The sequence below is a fragment of the Balaenoptera ricei genome, chromosome 4 (genome assembly GCF_028023285.1).
Source record: "Balaenoptera ricei isolate mBalRic1 chromosome 4, mBalRic1.hap2, whole genome shotgun sequence".
In the NCBI taxonomy this organism is placed as follows: domain Eukaryota; kingdom Metazoa; phylum Chordata; class Mammalia; order Artiodactyla; family Balaenopteridae; genus Balaenoptera; species Balaenoptera ricei.
In genome coordinates, this window is record NC_082642.1 from 80,804,425 (window position 1) to 80,819,717 (window position 15,293).

A 15,293-nucleotide genomic window follows, 5' to 3' on the forward strand; every position below is an offset into this window, starting at 1 on the left:
ACCCTGGGTAATCTATTGTGGTCAGAGAACAGAGGGTGAATGAAGGAATAGCTACTGTTCATTAAGTGCCCACAGCGTTCCAGGTGTGACACACAGATCTCTCTAGGCTGCCCAACAGCCCTACAGAATGGTGATAATTATCCCTACTGTGCCGACGAGGAAACTGAAGCTGAGAGAGACTTATCTGCCCAAAGTCGCTCAAGGGTAAGACTGTGATGGAACCCCCTGAGCTGTCTGTACTCCAAAGCCCATAGTCTCTCTCCTGTGCTGTGATTTGCAGGGCACAGAAGATCTGAACTAGCCACCTTTGTGAAACATAGCATATACAAATACAAATAAATATCAAAACATTTTTATAGGTAAATATGTTTTATGTATTTCCATACACGCAGACCTATGACATAGCCATATATTGGTTGGCCAAAAAGTTCGTTCGGGTTTTTCCGTACCATCTTACCGAAAAACCCAAACGAACTTTTTGGCCAGCCCAATATTTCGCATGTAAATTTTCTAGGTAAATTTTTAGGTAAATATGAATCCTAAATTGTGGTTCGGACTCTACTGTCCAGAAGCTGTGTGGTCGCACGCTACTCAATTCGAACTCCAGTTTCCTGATTCATAAAAGGGAATAATGATGCTGGTGCTGCCTCCCCTCAGATTTGTTTTTGTGTTCCAGTTAGATCATAGATGTGAAAAGATGAGAAAGGATAAAAGAGCCACCCAGAAAGGTTTGTTATTGCTGACACACCCCTCGCTCTTCTGAGAGCTTCCAGACATACTGTTCGAGCACCCACAGGTGTCTGTAAAAACTCTCACAGTCATGGACACGGTCCCTCAGGCTTGCAACAAACAATGTAGTCAGCCAGCCAGAAGCTGTGCTTTCCTGGTTCAGATAACCAGCTGGGGGCTGTGGAGGGAGCTGGGGCGGGCTGTTGGGGGGTGGGGTGGAGGGAGGGGAGCGAGGCAAGCGGTCTGTCTGGCTCTCCCCACTGCAGGGTCGGGGAAGGCTCCTGCCTCCCTTCCTGGTTGCTGGGTAAGTCTGGGCCAGAGTGGAGTCGGGATGGCTGTCAACAGCTTGGTGATTTATACCGGGCAGAGAAGGGTGTTTCAGACATGCCAGGCTGCGGGAAGGAACGTTGGAGCTGCCAGGCGAGCAGGCCCCTGCCACGTCTGTCTGGTAGAGGCTCCTGGTCTGGAAAAGGGACAGGAGGGACAGAGTCATCAGGGGACTCTGGAGCTGGCTTTAGGAGTACTAGGAGCGCTGATGAGGACAAGGCAGGGCCCTGGCCCCAGAGAAACTGGGCTCTGATGCAACACATCAGGGTGGACGGGCAGCCAGCCCTTGGCACTGGGCTAGAGTGGCTCAAGGCAACTTACTTGTGCTCCAGGAAGGATTGGGATTGTTCCAAGGTCTAGGTTGGGGCCTGCTGTGCTCCTGGGGGCCCAAAGCCCTGTTGTGTGTGTCGTGTGTGGGGCGGCAGTGATGGAGGTTTTAGAGAGAGCCAAGCTACGCCTTACTGGCGAAGAGATCACTTCCTTCCTCACCCCCCTGGTCTCTGCTCTGCCCAGACAGGCCTTTTAGCTCAGCCTCAGCTCAGGATGAGTCCCTCAAATTCATGGCACCCAAAGCAAAGAGAAGACCTTTCATCTCCTACACTGTACTTACTAGGTTCTACAAAGTTAGCTATGTTAGACAACGTCTCCCCGACGGCAGGGACGCTGAGGGGGTTCTCTGCACAGCGCCCCGCCCTTAGGAGGCCTGGTGGACTGAGCTCAGTCTTCCCAATGCTCCCCGCCCCCACCCGCCTGCTGAGACCAGGATGCGGTCTGCACGTGCAGGTGCTCTCTAGGTAAAGCCAAGGTGTGAGAGCACATGGCAGGAACACCCTGGGGCTCCCCTGGGCCCTTCTGCCCCACTGAATAGTCCTTTTTCTACCTGTCACTTCCGGCCTTGGGAGTGAGAGACAAGCAACAAGGTGAAGTAGGGAATGCTCTCTGGGCTGATCCGTGGAGCTGAGCCCTGGCCGGGGCAGTCAAGTTTGGGACCTTGCTCTTCCTTTTCTTATCCTGCTGGGAACCAGGGTCATAGGAGTGTGTCCTAGGGGTGAGAGGGAGGAAGGCGGTGAGGGAGCTCTGAAAAAAGTAGTTAGGCTGAATCATCTTGTATCTGAGCAGACTGCAGGATCGCCTTTGTCAATTGTATGCTGTTGGGAGGATGCTGGCCCAGGGCGAGAGTGGGGGTGGTTAATGATGACGGTGTTAGGAATAAATCCCCAGAAGATGTTTCCTGCTGGAGGGTTTGTGGCGGTTCCTTTTCTGCTCTACACAATGAACAGCTTATTCTGGCCTGTAGATTTGGAGGAGAGGAAATAACAGGTAGGGAGGAGACGGATGAAAGCTGCCTCTTAGGGAAATGCTTCTGGGCTCGGAGGGTCCCACCCTTGTCTCCCAGCCAGTCCAGGGGACTCACAGTGGGAGGGCTGGGAGGCAACTCCATCACCATCTGTAGGGTCACCTTTCTCAGAAAGCCCCGACGTTGAGAAAAAAATCATAGGCTTTGCAGCCAGACAGACTTGGGTTTAATTCCAGATGTGCCACTTCTCAGCTATGTGAATTTGGGAATTTAACTTCTCCGACCCTCAGTTTCTCTTCTGCAATCTGTGTTCATCATTCCTGCCTCATAGCATTGGTGTGAGTACGATGTAGTGATTAACCTAGGGCAGCATGTGACTAGTGATGAATAAATGGTCGCTCTTTTTAATATCGCCGCACTTCTTAATAGTTATTCTCAGTTATTGGTCACCAAGCGGGCCAGACACTCTGCTAAGCCCTGGGGATATGAGGATACACGAGACCCAGTCTCTCCCTGGAGGAGCCTCCATCTAGGAGGACAGACAGGCACGTGGGATCAGGGACCAGATGAACAGGAGCTGCACAAGGTGCTTCGGGAGCAGGAGGCAGGGGTGGGGTCAGGGAAGAAGAGGTGAGACCCCAGCAGGAGGCGTTTGCCAGGCAAGTAGAATGTTCTCCCCAGAACTGCAGCAGCAGATAGAAGGAGGTTCACAATTGGGACTTGTCAGTAGATCCACCCATAAGTGGGGGACAAGAGCCAATAGTAGGGGCTCCCCCAGCAGGCGAGCTCACAGGGCTTCTGCCCTCTGCTGGCATTCGAGCCTGGGCAGTCTGGCTCAAGATAGAGTCTGCAGTCTTTTTTTCCAGTGGTGGGGTGAACATGGACAGGGGCCCAGCCTGGCTGGACTGGGGCACTTATCACAGAGATCTCTCCAGGCTCAGGGCTAGGGTCAAGGGGGGACCTCCCTGGAGGGAGCAGAGATGATTACCAGACAAGAATTGCAAACATGGAACCTACTAAAATAGAGGCTCCAGATGGTGTGGACTGGAGGGGCTTCATGAAACGCTGGCACAGAACTGTTTTATTAACACTGGGACACTGGGAGGGTGGGTAGGAGGGGTGACCTGGGATTTCTGCAGTTGTTGGGAAGCCCAGCGACCCCATGTGCAGTGCTCAGTGTCGCATAAAAAGAACCAGAGGAGACCTCCTCGAGCTTCAAGGATATACATTTGTGGTTTGAGTTATTTGCAAATGACTTCAAAACCCTATGATGTACACTGATTGGGTGAATCATTTGGACGAGATAAAAGCAAAATTATGTTTGCTACAAGGATGGTTTATATCACTTAGCTGGTGATATAATAAACATAGCAGCTTTCATTTACTGAGCTCATACCACCATCCTGACTGGTCTCACTCTAATTCATGACCATGACCCTTAAGTGGACTTTGGTGTTGTCAGGTCATCTTACTCTGTTCCTTTGGTCCAGGGGTTCTCAACTCTGGCTTCCGTTGTCATTACCTGGGGAAGATTATAAAAAGTACTGCTGCCTGAATTCCACCCCAAACTAATGAAATCTAAATTCTTGTGGGGTGGATCTGGGCATGAGTATCCTTCTTTAAAGCTCTTCATTTATTCCAGTGGGCAGCCTTGGTTGAGAACCACTGCCATTCTCTCCAATCTCCATGACTGTTTCACACTTTTTTCTCTCTCTTTAAATTTTTAACACCTCCTCTCCCATCTCTATTCTCAGTCGAGAAACTGATTTCCCACTTACCTGAGAAAATAATGGCAAAGGATTGCTTTCATACCTTTCCACCATCAAATCTATGCCCATATATTCTACTTTCTGCCTGTTGCTACAGTTGATGCTCCTTTTTAAGACCACCCCCTCCACTTGTGTATTGCATCTTGTTCCCTTCCTTAGTTAAGGACTTGACTCCGCAGTTCTACCTTCTCTTTCCAATGTTCCTCTCTTTATGGACCACTCCCATCTGCCCCCCGACACCATCTGTCTATCTGTGGCAGTTGTTTCTCCCACTGACCCCACACATATGCACATACACATCTTCTCCTGACCGCATCTACTACCCCTCCAGCTACTGCTTCATTCCTCTGCTCCTTGAAAGAGTCATCTGCCCTTGATCCCTGCAGTTCTCTTTTCTCATTTTCATTCACACTCAGTCTAACCAGTGTTTTGCCTCCATCACTCCACAAAAACTACACCTGTCAGGTTTACCAGTGACCTCGGTGTTGCCAAATCTAATGGTTAAGTCTCAGTCCTTATCTTGATGTGTCAGTAGCATTTTATGTATTTGATCACTCTGTCCACCTTGAAAAAGTTTCTTCTTCTGGTTCTGGAACATCACCCTCTTTGGTTCTCCTCTTCTGTCACTGGCTTCTCCTTCTCAGTTTCTTGTGTTGGCTCATCTTTGCTTGTTCACTTTGGAGCGCTTCAGGGAGCAGCCCTTGGACTTGGCCTCTTCTCTGTCCCCTCACTCCCTGGAGATCTCCTACCATCTGAATGCTGACAACTCTCAATGTATAGCTCCATCCCAGACCTTTCCCCCGAACACCACACTCATGTTTAACCATCTACTCAACAAGCCTCCTTACGTGTCTAACAGACATCTCAGTGATGACAAGTCCATGGCTGAAATGCTGCCATTCTCTCTCAAACAGCCTTCCCCACTTCAGTAAATGACAGCTCCATCTTTGCAGTTGCTTGGGCTTAAAACTATGGAGGTGCCCTTGACTCCGATTCTCTCATGCTGCACCCAATCTGTCAGCAAACCACGCCAGCCATCCTTGCAAAATACACCAAGAAACTGACTGCTTATTTGATCCACCAAATTCACACTGGTCCAAGACAGATCAATCTCTACTTCTAATTTTTAGAATAGTTTCATACCTGGGCCTCCAGTGGTAGTGTGTCATTTTTCCACTTAAAACCAACAAAGGCTTCCTATTGCACTTTGCAAAGCCAGAGTTCCTAGAAGGGCCTCCACGGTTCTGCATGAGCCAGCCCGCAGGTCCTCCCAGGCTAAATTTCCTGCTCTTTTCCACCTCTTAATTCTGCTTCACTTTACTGACCTTACTCCTTAAACATAAAGCACATTTCTACCACAGAGCCTGTTCCCTCCACCTGGAACACCCTTCCTTCATATATTCCCATTGTTTTCTCCATCTCTTCCTTTAGGTTCTATTTCAATGTCACCTTATTAGAAAGGTCGTTCTGATCACCTTACATAAGATAGTAATCTGGTGCCTGTTTCTTCTCCCATCACACCTGGCTCTCTCTTTCCCTTTTATCCTGCTTTGTGTTTCTTCTATGGCACAGATGGTCATCTGACTTATTTATTCTGCCTCTCTTCTCACTAGGAAGTTGTTTTTGTGAGGGCAGGGACTTCATCTCTTTTGTTCATGATTGTTCTCCTAGGGCCCAGAGCAATGCCTTAGGAATAGTAGGCACAATACCTAATTGTTGACTAAATTCAGCTAAATCCACACAACGGCACTTCAAAATTAGTTGGAATAACCCACGATTTACAGATGAGGAAATTGTAGCTCAGAGAGGTTAAGTAACATTTTCAAGGTAACACAGCTTGCTAGCATATAGACTCAAACCTTCCAAGTGACTGTGTCATCAGACTGTCTCCCTGTTAAGCCTGGCCTTCCCCCAGCACCCACAGCTCAACTTACCTCATTTTTTCCACATCTCATTGCAAGCAGGCAGCCCCACAGAGTGACAAAATCCTTGTGAAAATGCCGCAAATGTGCCTGGAGGTGTAGGAGGTGTATAGGAAATGCATACACAATCCCTTATTTGCAATACCCAAATCCCCAAATCTGTGAAAAACTACGTTTTATTCTTAACCCATTTGGTGGCAAAACCTGATCTGGACTAATGTGAGGCTATTTATAAATCCTTGTTTAACGTACTTGGTTAAAATATTTATTGTTTTGTTGCAGAAATATTAATCCATATAATTATGGAGAGTTGCCGTGCCACTGCTGCAGGTCTTTAGGCAACATATTGCTTTTCTAAAATAGGAAGAATTGTGAATTCTGACACTTATCAGGCCCCAAAGATTCCTGATATGTGGTTGTGAACGTGTGTTAATGCTTTCCTAAATGTCTGGCATTTGAAACTATGCCTAAGAAAAAATTAAAAAAATTTTTTCCTGGTAACTACAATTTCTTTTAAGGACCTTTCCAGGAACAGACTCAATTTTACGATCTGATTAAGATCAAGCACAGCAGGCCAAGCTGAGGAGGGCATGCATGAGATGCCATTCTAAAACAGAGGGCATGAATAAAAGTCCACATACTGAACAGTGAGACCACCCCTTCCCCAACCTTCCTTTTTTGTTGTTTCCAACAGTGCTGGCAAGCTCGGGTTATGAGATTTCCCTAGTCATGAGATTAGTCTATGATTAAATTTAACAGCCTAAGAGGAAAGGCCTATAGATATTGATATTTACAGTTCTTCAGATAAAATGGAGAGATTATTTTCAATCCCCCCTGGTAAGACCCACCAGTCCAGCAGCCCTGCCCAAGCACACAGAGCTTCTGGTCAACTTTTTAGTGTATCACTTTTCTTCTTTTTTTTCTTCTCTCTTTTTTTTTTTTTTTGGCCGTGCGGCTTGTGGGATCTTAGTTCCCTGACTAGGGATTGAACCCGCGCCCTTCCCAGTGAAAGCGTGGAGTCCTAACCACTGGACCGCCAGGGAGTTCCCAGTGTCTCACTTTTAAATTTAAGGTAGAGATCAACCGATATCTGAGAAAGTTTGAAACATGAAAGACAGAAACCAAAAGAGACAAATAACAACAACAACAGCAACATAAAAGTATCATAGAGACAAGTGAAGATATTCCATTAATAAAATAAAGACTGTGCAATAAAAGGAGTATTCAGAGAATAAGAGAGAGCTCTTGGAAATTAAAAGTATGTTAGCAGAAATAAATGAATCGGGAGAGGGTTTGGAATATGAAGTTGAAGAAATCGTGTAGGAAGTCAAGTAAAAAAAGGCTATGAAGTAAAAAATAAGAAGGGATCATTCTAAGAAGTTCAACATCTGAATAGTAGGACTTACACGGAATGTACACAAAAGGAATTAATCAAAACACACCACGTGGCTCCATGGTTCAGCTGTGAACAACAATTTATCCGGTCATAATAATGTAACTTCTGATGCTGACTTAATAAAAAAAACAGTCTAAAGCTATTAGGAGAATGTGGGACGGAGAAGAGTTATGTGGGGTGTGGTAAAAGAGAACTAAATCCTCATTTTCTGTAATAGGAAGTCAGTGGATAATATATAACATTGAAAAAACAGAGCCATATAAGCATGCTATTTAGACGCACTGATGTAACCCCAGAAATAGATAAAAGAGTTGAAAGTTGTTGCATTTGAGCAGCAGAAATTAGGGGGGTGGAGGGGTGGGACAGGGCCTGAAATCATGTATGCAGAGGGCTTAGCGTCGCCCCACATATCCACACTGGCACCAGAAATAAGCACAGTCAAAATGGAGTGACTGTTTGCTGCAGACAATATAGTGACAACACAGTCAAAGTTCTCAGCAGGAGCACCGTCCTTTGGATGCTTTGCACATGGCAGTGGCAGAAGAACTTCCCCTTTCTGGTTCTCTGAAAATAACTTCCTACGCCATTTCTCTTTTTGTCAGAACCTGTGTATTCAGTGTTCAATTCAAATTTAATTTCAGCTCTTTTATTGAAAGAGCTGGGCCTAGCTCTCCCCTAACCCACGGAAATAATCCATGAAGTCTGCTGATTTTAGCAGAAGTTCTTACTGTATCTTGGGTGTAGCGTCTTCTGATTGGACTGCAGGGCTCAGCAAACTTGTAGTGACCCAGATCCTGGAATGTTTTAGGCCCAAGGACTGATAAAAGCTCTTAGCTCACTTAGCTTCCAAGTCCAAACACAATCAGAACAATTGCTCACATCTCAGATAATGTGGATTAATGGATCCAGGGTTAACAGGATTATCTTTTTTTTTTTTAAATTAATTAATTAATTTTTGGCTGTGTTGGGTCTTCGTTTCTGTGTGAGGGCTTTCTCTAGTTGTGGCAAGTGGGGGCCACTCTTCATCGCGGTGCACGGGCCTCTCACTATCGCGGCCTCTCTTGTTGCGGAGCACAGGCTCCAGACGCGCAGGCTCAGTAGTTGTGGCTCACGGGCCCAGTTGCTCCGCGGCATGTGGGATCCTCCCAGACCAGGGCTCGAACCCGTGTCCCCTGCATTAGCAGGCAGATTCTCAACCACTGCGCCACCAGGGAAGCCCAACAGGATTATCTTTTACCCCAAGGCTCCTGTGTGCTTGTGGTGATTGCCCATTTAAGCCAGGGACCTGGGGCCAGGGCCCTAACTCTGTGACAAGCTAACCCATTCTCTCACTCAAAACTGAGCCCTTTAGTAATGGTCTTGCCAGGAGGATACTTACCTGTGGGGATGCTAGGGTGTGAAGTTCTTAGTGTGTGTTCTTGGCTCATTTTATGAACTTCTTTGGTTCTGGGTGGGGTCTCTAAATCCTGGCTCTGGTCTGGGGTCAGGGCCTCACACAGTGTGCCTCTGAAGGAAATGCTTGCTGGGGGCATGAGGGAGTTCATGAGGACAAGGCAGCCTCTCATGTGTCTGCTCTCTTCCTTAGAGTCATGTTTGGGTGCTTCTGGGTCTGACTGAGCACAGAGGAGGAAGGGGATTAGCTGAGAAGCTGCCAGCGACTATAAGGTGTGAGGACCGTGTGGGCAGGAGTGATGGCAGGGAGAGATCAAGCAGAGAACACACCCTGAGTATGAGGAAGGAGGTGGGTGAAACTTCGGCTGAGGGAGAGTAGTGAAACTACATCTTGGTGTCAAGCCAGTGCAGGGTAGGAGGGAGGTCAGGGAGCAGAAGTGGTGTCCTGCATTAAATGGGTGCTGTGTTAAAACTACCAGGAAGCACATGAGTCTGTAGGGGGCTCAGGGACAAGGGGGATGCAAGAAGACCCTGGGATCGAATGTGTAACACTCGTAGGGTGATAGGAAGTGTTGGTATAAGCCACTTAATAGAAAATTCTTATAATACAATAGAAAAACCTGAAGTTTCTACAGCTCTGCTATTGTTTATTTCTCATGTTTCTGCAATGCACAAGATACACTTGCAATCCAGAACTGTCCTTTCCCGTTGCCTCATCTATCAAAAGCCCAGCCACAATGTTTGGAAGAACGTTAAAAAAAAAAAAAGGCTTTTGAGCAGCCACAATGGATGGCTAACGCCCTATCACCAAGCCACGCACTGATTCATGGGAGAGCCCCTCTGGTCTCACAGCCCCATACGGCTTTTAGTGAGTCAGAGGCAGCTGGGACCCTTGGGCGGGTCTAAACCAAGCTCTTCAGAGGTCTATTGAAGGGATTCAGGGAATGCTTACAGGAACAAAAATAGGAAGTACAGACGAGCCTCGAAGCCACTGGAAAGTTCCTAACCATCTGCCTTCTCTGGGCTGCACGGTTTCCTGTTTGCCTCTCCACGGGCCTCTGCCCTGTTCTCTGTGTAAGACCAGCTTCCTTTCCTTCTGCAGGGCCTCGCGACCCCATCACCTGATCTTGTGCATGGCATTTGCTTCTCACATTGTGCCCACTACCTTTCCTTCAAGGGAACTGGGTCTACCACCAGTTCCCTTATTTATGGGTGAGTTGCTTTTGTTTGTTTGCTTATTTATATTGACGTATAGTTGATTTACGATGTTGTGTTAGTTTCTGGTGTATAGCAGAGTGATTCATCTATATGTGTGTGTGTGTATATATATATATATATATATATATATATATCCTTTTTCATATTCCTTTCCATTATGGTTTCCTAGAGGATATTGAATATAGTTCCCTATGCTATACAGTAGGACCTTGTTATTTATCTATTTTATATATAGTAGTTTGTAACTGCTAATCCCAAACTCCTAATTTATCCCTCCCTCCCTCACCCCCCTTTCCTCTTTTAACCATAGGTTTGTTTTCTGTGTCTGTGAGTCTATTTCTATATTGTAAATAAGTTCATTTGTATCATTTTACAGATTCCACATACAAGTGATATCTTGATATTTGTCTTTCTCTGTCTGACTTCACTTAGTATGATAATCTCTAGGTCCATCCATGTTGCTGCAAATGGCATTATTTCATTCTTTTAATGGCTGAGTAATATTCCATTGTATATATATACCATCTCTTTAACCATTCATCTGTCGATGAACATTTAGGTCACTTCCATATCTTGGCTATTGTAAATAGTGTTGCCATGAACATTGGGGTGCATGTATCTTTTTGAATTAGAGTTTTCTCTGGGTATATGCCAGAACTGTTGCTTTCTTACCCTTGCTTTTCTTACCAATAATAGCAAGTAGCACAAGGATTAAGTGATTAGTAGAGTTTGCTTTGCTTCATCTGCAGCTCGCTCTGAAATTGCTCAGCCCCAGAGGGGTAGGTCTGGGTGAACAGATGGCCAGGTTGAGCCCTGGGAAGGAGGCTGGAGTTCTGGAAGGGGTTCTGAAGTGGCCGGAGTGACCAGGGGTGGGAGGAGCGAGGGTGTTTACCCTCCTGCGTGTATTAACATATGTGCCTCTGATGCTTAGCTGCCAACTTGGCTTTGTTTTTTTTTAACTTCCTGCAGGCAGAGTAGAGTGAATTGGGTAGAGATCTGCAAAGAGCATCTTAGAGAGAAGCAGTGAAGTCCTGCACCGCAGCTGAAATGAACTGGCCCACTTGAACCTGCCCAAGTCCTGGGGCAAGGCCTCTGTCCCAGCGCTGAGGTAAGAGCACTCGAATCCCAGCTTGGGGACAGAGAGGGCAGAATGCCTCCTGTTGTGGGGTGGTGAAAACCTCCTCTTCTCAGTCTCAGGAAAGAAGGGGCAGTTGTTTCTGGTTCAAACCATCAGCTTCCATCTCAGCCCAATTGGAGGCAAGGTCATTTGGTGGCTGAAGAGGTTTTGATTTTTCAGAGCAGGTCTTTTGGAATCTTAACAGGATGTTGTATTTTCTCAATTGCTGGTGAAATTTGAACTCCAAAGGGAATGAATTTATCCTCCAGGTAAGACTGCACCAGATTCAGGGGAATGCTTAACGTTGGTGCAGCTGCTCTGTTCTGCAAGGGAAGTCAAACTTTCAGGAAACACACACACACACTCTCTCTCTTTCTCTCTCTCCTACCCAAGGAAGACAGAGTGACAGAAATTATGTAGGGAGGTTATTGGAAATCATTCCATTAAGCTCACTAAAAAATGACTTTAAGGGACTTCCCTGGTGGCACAGTGGGTAAGAATCCACCTGCCAATGCAGGGGACATGGGTTTGATCCCTGGTCCGGGAAGATCCCACATGCTGCAGAGCAACTAAGCCCATGCGTCACAACTACTGAGCCTACGCTCTAGAGCCCGCGAGCCACAACTACTGAGCCCTCATGCCACAACTACTGAACCCTGCACGCCTAGAGTCCGTGTTCTGCATCAAGAGAAGCCACCGCAATGAGAAGCATGCGCACTGCAATGAAGAGTAGCCTCAGCTTGCAGCAACTAAAGAAACCCTGCACGCAGCAACGAAGACCCAACACAGCCAAAAATAAATAAATAAAATAGAGGATACAGGGCATGCAGGTCTTCAAGGGCCTGGCTCAGGTTCTTTTCCATGGCCATGGCAGGTTCCTTAACGTCCAGGGTTTTGCCCAGTGCATCTTGGGATGGCTTTTGCATGTCCTGAAAGAGGGCACCGCCACTGTGCTGGTTTTGCGTCTTCAAGAGATGCTGGGTGCCCTCAATCTTCTCCACAGTGGACTCATGGAAGAAGTGACCCACACCCTCCAGAGCTGCATCCCTGAGGGAATATAGAAGCCCAGAGAGAGATGGCAGAGGAGTAAGACATGGAGATCACCTTCCCCCCAACAAATACATCAAAACTACATCAACATATGGAACAACTCCTACAGAACACCTACTGAACCCTGGCAGTAGACCTCAGACTTCCCAAAAGAGCCGTGTGGCTGACAGGGTCTTGGTACTCCAGCCTGGTGTCAGGCCCGAGCCTCTGATGTGGGAGAGCCGAGTTCAGGACATTGGACTACCAGAGACATCCCGGCCCCATGTAATATCAATCAGCAAGAGCTCTCCCAGAGATCTCCGTCTCAATGCTAAGACCCAGCTCCACCTGATGGCCAGCAAGCTGCAGTGCTGGACACCTCATGCCAATCAACTAGGAAGACAGGGACACAACCCCACCCATTAAAAGAGAGGCTGCCTAAAATCATACAAAGTTCACAGACACCCCAAAACACACCACTGGACGCAGCCCTGCCCACTAGAAAGACAAGATCCAGCCCCATCCACCAGAACACAGGCACCAGTCCCCTCCACGAGGAAGCCTACACAACCCACTGAACCAACCGCACCCACTGGGGGCAGACACCAAAACCAATGGGAACTATGATCCTGCAGCCTGCGGAAAGGAGACCCCCAAGCACAGTAAGTTAAACAAAATGAGAAGACAGAGAAATACACAGCAGATGAAGGAGCAAGGTAAAAACCCACCAAACCAAACAAGTGAAGAGGAAATAGGCAGTCTATCTGAAAAAGAATTCAGAGTAATGACAGTATTTTGGATAGTAAATCCAAAATCTTGGAAATAGAATGGAGAAAATAAAAGAAACTTTTAACAAGGACCTAGAAGAACTAAAGAGCAAAGAAACAATGATGAACAACACAATAAATGAAATTAAAAATTCTCTGGATGGAATCAGTAGCAGAATAACTGAGGCAGAAGAACGGATAAGTGACCTGGAAGATAAAATAGTGGAAATAACTACTGCAGAGCAGAATAAAGAAAAAAGAATTAAAAGAATTGAGGACAGGCTCAGAGAGTTCTGGGACAACATTAAATGCACCAACATTCGAATTATAGGGGTCCCAGAAGAAGAAGAGAAAAAGAAAGGGTCTTAGAAAATATTTGAAGACAGTATAATTGAAAACTTCCCTAACATGGGAAAGGAAAGAGTCAATCAAATTCAGGATGCACAGAGAGTCTCATACAGGATAAATCCAAGGAGAAACACACCAAGACACATATTAATCAAACTATCAAAAATTAACTACAAAGAAAAAAATATTAAAAGTAGCAAGGGAAAAGCAACAAATAACATACAAGGGAATCCCTATAAGGTTAACAGGTGATCTTTCAGCAGAAGCTCTGCAGGCCAGAAGGGAGTGGCAGGACATATTTAAAGTGATGAAAGGGAAAAACTTACAACCAAGATTACTCTACACAGCAAGGATCTCATTCAGATTCGACGGAGAAATTAAAACCTTTACAGACAAGCAAAAGTTAAGAGAATTCAGCACCACTAAACCAGCTTTACAACAAATACTAAAGGAAATTCACTAGGCAGGAAACACAAGAGAAGGAAAAGACCTACAAAAACAAACCCAAAACAATTAAGAAAATGGTAATAGTAACACACCTATCGATAACTACCTTAAATGTAAATGGATTAAATGCTCCAACCAAAAGACATAGACTGGCTGAATGGATACAAAAACAAGACCCCTATATATGCTGTCTACAAGAGACCGAGTTCAGACCTAGGGACACGTACAGACTGAAAGTGATGGGATGGAAAAAGATATTCCATGCAAATGGAAATGAAAAGAAAGCTGGAGTAGCAATTCTTATATCAGACAAAATAGACTTTAAAGACTATTACAAGAGACAAAGAAGGACACTACATAATGATCAAGGGATCAATCCAAGAAGAAGATATAACAATTGTAAATATTTATGCACCCAACATAGGAGCACCTCAATACATAAGGCAAATGCTAACAGCCATAAAAGGGGAAATCAACAGTAACACAGTAATAGTAGGGGACTTTAACTCCCCACTTTCACCAATGGACAGATAATCCAAAATGAAGATAAATAAGGAAACAAGCTTTAAATGACACAGTTAAAGAAGATGGACTTAATTGATATTTATAGGACATTCCATCCAAAAACAACAGAATACACTTTCTTCTCAAGTGCTCTATTCTCCAGGATAGATCATATCTTGGGTCTCACATCACGCCTTGGTAAATTTAAGAAAATTGAAATCATATCAAGTATCTTTTCTGACCACAATGATATGAGACTAGATATCAATTACAGGAAAAAAAATGTAAAAGTTACAAACACATGTAGGCTAAACAGTACGCTACTAAATAACCAAGAGATCACTGAAGAAATCAAAGAGGAAATCAAAAAATACCTAGAAACAAATGACAATGAAGACACGAAGACCCAAAACCTATGGGATGCAGCAAAAGCAGTTCTAAGAGGGAAGTTTACAGCAATACAATCCTACCTCAAGAAACAAGAAACATCTCAAAAAAACAACCTAACCTTACACCTAAAGCAATTAGACAAAGAAGAACAAAAAAACCCCTGAAGTTAGCAGAAGGAAAGAAATCATAAAGATCAGATCAGAAATAAATGAAAAAGAAATGAAGGAAACAATAGCAAAGATCAATAAAACTAAAAGCTGGTTCTTTGAGAAGATAAACAAAATCGATAAACCATTAGCCAGACTCATCAAGAAAAAAAGGAAGACTCAAATCAATAGAATTAGAAATGAAAAAGGAGAAGTAACAACTGACACTGCAGAAATACAAAGGATCATGAGAGTTTACTACAAGCAACTATATGCCAATAAAATGGACAACCTGGAAGAAATGGACAAATTCTTAGAAAAGCACAACCTCCCGAGACTGAACCAGGAAGAAATAGAAAATATAAACAGACCAATCACAAGCACTGAAATTGAAACTGTGATTAAAAATCTTCCAACAAGCAAAAGCCCAGGACCAGATGGCTTCACAGGTGAATTCTATCAAACATTTAGAGAAGAGGTAACACCTATCCTTCT

General features: G+C 45.2%; 1 protein-coding gene across 1 annotated transcript in view; it reads left to right on the forward strand.

Annotated features, from left to right (window-relative positions):
* ST6GAL1 (ST6 beta-galactoside alpha-2,6-sialyltransferase 1) overlaps nt 1–15,293 on the forward strand; it is a 135,521-nt gene that overhangs the window by 13,371 nt on the left and 106,857 nt on the right. The window contains exons 2-3 of the mRNA XM_059920747.1: nt 9,935–10,044; nt 11,020–11,158. The gene's annotated coding sequence lies outside the window, so the exon portion shown is untranslated. The remainder of the gene's footprint in view (nt 1–9,934; nt 10,045–11,019; nt 11,159–15,293) is intronic.